The following is a 6,826-nucleotide window of genomic DNA, read 5'->3' as shown; positions in this document are numbered from 1 at the left end:
TGGTGATAACCCGAACAGAGATCAATCTTGGAGAACACCCTCGCTCCCTGAAGCTGATTAAATAAATCATCAATGCGAGGCAAAGGATACTTGTTCTTGATTGTTACTTTGTTCAATTGCCTATAATCAATGCACATTCTCATCGTTTCATCCTTCTTCTTCATAAACAAAATCGGTGCACCCCAAGGGGACACACTAGGCCGAATGAACCCCTTATCTAGGAGTTTCTGAAGGTGTTTTTTCAATTCAATCAACTCTGCTAGTGCCATACGATATGGCGGAATAGAAATGGGCTGAGTGCCCGGCACCAGATTAATACCAAAATCAATATCCCTGTCCGGTGGCATGTCGGGCAGGTCTGCAGGAAAAATATCAGGAAAATACCTCACAACTGGGATAGAATCAATACTAGGAGTCTCAGCTCCAACATCCCTCACAAATGCTAGATATGAAAGGCAACCCTTCCCAACCATACGATGGGCCTTCAAGAAAGAGATCACTCTACTAGGGATATAATCAGTCACACCACGCCACTCGATCCGCGATACACCCGGCATAGCCAAAGTGACTATCTTAGCAAGACAGTCTAGAATAGCACGACACAGAGATAGCCAATCCATGCCCGAAATGACATAAAAATCCACCATGCTCAATAGCAATAGATCCACTCGGGTCTCTAGACCCCCAATAGTCACCACACATGACCGGTACACACGGTCTACAACAACAGTATCACCCACTGGGGTAGATACATGAACAGGTAAAGCAAGAAACTCACGAGGCATACCCAAATAACGAGCAAAGTATGATGACACATAAGAAAAGGTGGAACCGAGATCAAATAATACAGAGGCATCTCTGTGGTAGACTGAAACAATACCTGTAATGACAGCATCCGAAGCAATAGAATCTGGCCTGCCAGGAAGTGCATATAAATGGTCCTGACCGCCCCCTGATTGACCTCCCCCTCTGGGGTGACCCCTAGCTGCATGACCTCCACCACTAGCTAGCTGGGCAGGTGGCGAGGTAACTGGAGTAGTAGTCGAGGGCTGACCCCTCTGCTGAGATGAACTAGCCATACGATGAGGACACTGCCTCCACACATGTCCAAACTCTCCACACTCATAACAACTCCCAGGTGCTGGAGAAGGGGACTGAAGGGAACCCCTCATACCAGAGTGACCAGCTGATGCACTCAGCATAGAAGAACCCTGAGCTGACGGCGCACGAGATGATCTTTGGGCTGGAAGGGCACTGAGTGATGACTGGCCCCGCTGAGATCCATGATGACCATGCCCCAAGATGCCCCGCGATACTCTGGGTGGGCTGACTGAGCATGCCTGAAAGAACGACCTCTACACTGCTGAAACTTGCCCCTCGAAGAAGCACCACTATAATTGCCAGATCCTCAAGGCTTCTTGGCCTCCCTTTCCTCTCGGTCCTGACGGCGAACTGTCTCAATCTCGCGAGCGATATCGATCACCTCCTCGAACGTAGCACCCAACACCCTCTCTCAGGTTATAAGAATACAGAGGTGATAGTTAAGGCCATCAACAAATCTCCTGATCCTCTCACGATCTGTCGAAACCATCCAAATGGCATGACGAGCCAACTAAGAAAACCTCGACTCATACTGTGACACAGTCATATCCCCCGGTGCAACCGGCTGAGCTGGAGGTGCCCCCGGTGTCTATAGTCCCTGCACTACTTACTCAGGTGTGCGAGCAGCGGGGGTCTGATTGCCTCCCCCGGCCTGTGAAGTAGTTGCTGCTGTAGTGGCTAAAACTGTCTGAGCCAGGCTAGTGCAAACTGATAAGTTCTGTGCCAAGGACTTCTGACGACCCGAAACCACGATAGGCACAACTAGTGCCTGAACTGGTGTTGTTGGAGCATCCATAGCGGGAGCCTTATCCGGAGCCGAGGCAGCCGGTGCATCAACAGGTGTTGCCCTCACTGCTCTACCTCTGCCACCCCACGACCGCGTCCACGGCCTCTGGTGGCCTCAGTGGGTGGCACTGGTGATCGTATACCTCGTCCAGTAGCTCGCGTCCTCACCATCTGTGAGAGAATGGAATATCAGAAGTTTAGTACTCGGAACAACAAGTTCGCACAACAAGAGTTTGAAGAATATGAATTTTTTTTTCCTAAAGGTTCTGTAGCATCTCGAGGATAAATACAAACGTCTCCGTACCGATCTGCAAGACTCTACTAAACCTGCTCATGACTCGTAAGACCTAAGTAACCTAGGCTCTGATACCAACTTGTCACGACCCAATCCCCGAACCCGGTCGTGATGGCGCCTCTCGCGAGACAAGGCCAACCAGACCAAAACGGAACACCTCTTTTAAATAGTTCATCATCATAAACAGTAGTAACATATAATATAATATTCATAAATTGCAGAATTTAACGATAATAACAGCAGGAACAATCCCGACACAGCCCAAACCGGGGTGTCACAAGTCATGATCTACTACAGAATCTGATATAGTTCTACATAGTACGGAATCCGATACAACAGTCTGAAGAAAACATAAATGATAGAGGATAAGAGAGACAAGGGGCTGCGGACGTCAACATCTACCTCGAGACTCCAAATCACTACCTAGCCTGGAAGGAATCAGCGCTCAAGTGCGAACTCTGCTATACTTGAATCTGCACACACGGTGTAGGGAGTAATATGAGTACTCCGACTCAGTGAGTATTAATTAAAAATAATGGATGAAAGTATGAAAATACGAAAAGGCACAAAGCAATTCCATATCAAGCAGTAAAATCACTTAAAGCAGTAAATCAGTGAAGAAATCAAATGATATTCCTTTTTAAAACAAGTAAAACAGGTAATTTAATATGTAATTAACAAGTAGAAATCCGCCCCTCGGGCACAGTATCAATCGCTCAGCATAGTATCAGCCCCTCGGGCTCACTCTCAGTACAGTATCAGCCCCTCGGGCTACCTCACAATCACTCAGCATAATGGTCAACCACTGTTACCTGACCAAATTGCATCATACAATGTCATTGTTACCACTGTTTCAAATCACATGGGTACCCGCGCTCGTTATGGGTGTGCAGACTCCAGAGGGGCCCCATATGGCCCAAGTGCTATATCAAGTCACCTTGTGGAATCATCACTCAACATATCCTCACATCACTCAAGCCACTGCATGGCATAAATAGTATCTCAGGCCCTCGACTTCATATCACTCAGCATATCCTCACATATGGCCCTCGGCCTCACTCAGTCCAGAAATCATCATAAGCCCCTTGGACATTAGAAAAACAATAGTTATCAGCCCAAAACATGATGTAAAAATATCATTTAAGTTTCAAATCTGAGTAAAAGTGGCTGAGTTTGTAAAACAATAGATATCAACAGGACTGAGTTCAAATAATAAGTCAAGCAGTAAGGAAACAGTGATAAAAATCCCCGAAGGGTTCAAATAGTTGGGACGAAGCCCAAATATGGCAATCAGCCCAAATCATGATGATAACAAATGAATTTCAGTCAAATATTCAGTAAACTCATCAATCGGGATGGACCAAGTCACAATCCCCAGTAGTGAAAGACCTCACGCTCATCATCCAGCGTGTATCTTGTCTCAATATAGCACTACGATGTGCAATCCGGGGTTTCGAACCCTCAGGACATCATTTACAACCATTACACACCTCGAACTGACTAATTCTCAAGCTCGCGATGCCCTTTGCCCCTAGAATTGGCCTCCACGCGCGTCGAATCTATCCAAAATCCGAACGAATACGTCACAATATGCTAAGGGAACAAAGCCCAAGCGAAAACATTCGAAAAAATATCAAAAATCCCGAAATTAACAAAACTCGAGCCCCGGGCCCACGTCTCGAAATCGGGTAAAATTTACATTTTCAGAATCCTCATAGCCTCACGAGTCTAACCATACAAAAATTATCCAATTCTGATACCATTTGGTCCTTCAAATCATCATTTTATATTTTTGAAAGGTTTCACAATTTTCTTCCCAAATTCCATCTCAAATCACGAATTAAATGATGAATTCAGTGATAGATTCATGTATTATACCCAAATCTGAGTTAAAATTACTTACCCGGATGAATTTCTTGAAAAACCTTCGAAAAACCGCCAAAATCCGAGCTCTCTAGGTCAAAATATTAAATAAAACTCAAAACCTCATATTAATAGGTACCCCTTAGGTTTCAGCTACCGCGGGTCGCACCAAAACGACCGCGGTCCGTGCAAAGGCAATCGCGGCCGCACAGGCCTCTCTCTACAGTGACAGACTTTAGTATTTTATACATAACCTTTACTAAATATGTTCAAATTGCGATATCTTCACCTCTTTGGAAACTAGATACAAAGGGATACAACTTTCGTTTTTGAATCACCTCAAAATTCCTTGTAGATCAAAAGATATGAGCTTCCGAAGTAGGACAAGCGGGAGGGTTCTTCACCGCGGCCGCGGCCACTTTTGTGCGGTCCGCGTGACGCCTCCCGCAGACGCGCCCGCTTTTGTGTGGTCCGAACAGCACTCAGCGCGGGCGCACTCATTTTTGTGCGGACCACATGAGTGAGTTCCAGGGCCTGCAACCCCTGTATACCTGCTACAACTATGATTTTTGCACTAAAACATCCCGGAACCTACCCGGAACTTCAAACCAATTGTACCAACACATCTCATGACATCGTTCAAACATGCTCAAAAATTTCGGAACGCTCACAACAACATCAAATCAACAATTTAACATAGGATTCAAGCCTAAGAACTCCAAGAACTCTTAAATTATGCTTTCGATCAAAAGGTCTATCAAATCTCGTCCGAATGACCTGAAATTTTGCACACACATCCCAAATGACACAATGAAGCTACTGCAACTCTCAGAATTCCATTCCGACCCCTATATCAAAATCTATCCTATCAACCGGAATTTTCCAAAATATCAATTTCGCCAATTCAAGCCTAAATCTTCTCTACAACTCCAAAACCCATTCCGATCGCGCTCCTATGTCACAAATCACCTCTCGAAGCTAACCGAACAATCGGAACTCACTTCCGAGCCTTCTAAAACATAAGTCAATATCCGGTTGACTTTTCAAACTTAAGCCTTCTTAAAAGAGACTAAGTGTCTCATTTCTTACCAAATCCTCTCCGAACTAGAACTAATAAACTCAATCAAATAAAACACGGATAACAAAGCGTAAAGAAGCTGAAATGGGGAAAATGGAGCGGTGACTCATGAGACGACTGGCCGGCTCGTCACATGGACGAACTTTTAGAAAATGATTTGGAACATCCTGAACATATATTGGAAGAAGTTGATATAAATGATGTAAGAATTATAGAAAATGAGGAAGAAGAATCAACTGATAAAGCCCAAACTAGTGAGGAAGAAGAATTCTCGGACGAGGAACAATACGTCGATGAGCTTTAAAAAGTTGGTTTCTTTAATAACTCTCGTTTTATAGCTAGTTTCTTATATGTTTCAATCTAAATATGCATTATATTAAGCAGATGACAAACAAGGATCGAGGTAGACACTTCTGTATACCGTCTTGTTGATGAAAGTTCATCAGACGTTGATGATACTGATGTTGTACAAAACACTCCTTATATTTCATATACTTTGAACTAGATAAATAGAACCGGTTTTGAACTAGGTGTAATAAGCATTAACTTAGTTTAATCTGTTAGTTCTATTGAACTTTAATTTATTGGTTTTAATGTGTTTTTTGAATTGTGTTGTTGTTGTGGTGGTGGTGGTGGTGGTGGTGGTGGTAGTGTTGTTGTTGTTGGGTTGTTGTGGAGATTTTGGTAATGAAATTGTAGTTTATCAATTGAATTATATTGTTATTTAGGGAATTTGGTGTGCTGGCAGGTGGTGTAGCTGCCAAAACAAGCAGTTTCTGCCAAAATTATACTCAGAAAAGCGACAAACTTTGGTCGATTTTTTATTTAAAAAACTATTTTCTAGGCAATAGCGACCAAGGTTGATCGCTAATTAACCCAGATTTCCTAAAAAGCGACCAACTTTGATCGCTATTCTATTAATATTTTTTTTTGAAAATTAGCTACCAATTTTGATCGCTTATGTTTAAAAAAAATTAAATTCTTGAAATTAGCGACCAATTTTGGTCGCTTATGTTTAAATTTTTTTTTAAATAAAAAAGAAACCAACTTTGGTCGCTATTTTCTAGATTTTAAAATATAATAATTGGTTTACAGACCAAAGTTGGTCGGCATATTTTGAATAATTATAAATGAAAAAAGCATAATTTAAATATAGAGACCAACTTTGGTCGCTAAATTTATATTATTAAAATATTAAAGCGACCAATGTTGGTTGGTATATTGTTTACTTGGAATATTTGGTCCTTTCATTTTAGAGACTAAAATTGGTCGCTAATTAGCGACCAACTTTGGTCTCTAAGACAAAGGGACTAGCAAAATAGCGACCAATCCAGTTTGGACGTTTTTTGGTCGCTTTATGACTTGTAAATGACCAACTTTGGTCATTTTTTTCCGGATTTCTAGTAATGAAATAAAATAACACAATTTAAGTCATTATCTTGCTAATTATCACAAAAATGAAAGTGAACTAGTACAATTTGCAAAAACCAACACAACTCGACATCGAGGTGTCACCAGTCATGAGCATCTAACATAAGTCTAAGAGTATGAAAAAGTTTATACAGTTTATAACAGAACTAGAATAAAGGAAGTAAAATAGGAGGGAGAAACACTATAACGACTCGACCGGTCATCTCATGAGTTACCATTCCTTTTTCCCATTTCAACTTCTTTATGTTTTGTTATCCGTGTTTTTATGGTAT

This window comes from Nicotiana tabacum, chromosome 18 (genome assembly GCF_000715075.1).
Source record: "Nicotiana tabacum cultivar K326 chromosome 18, ASM71507v2, whole genome shotgun sequence".
In the NCBI taxonomy this organism is placed as follows: Eukaryota; Viridiplantae; Streptophyta; class Magnoliopsida; order Solanales; family Solanaceae; genus Nicotiana; species Nicotiana tabacum.
The sequence above is the reverse complement of the archived record's forward strand: the minus strand, read 5'-3'. Positions refer to the sequence as shown.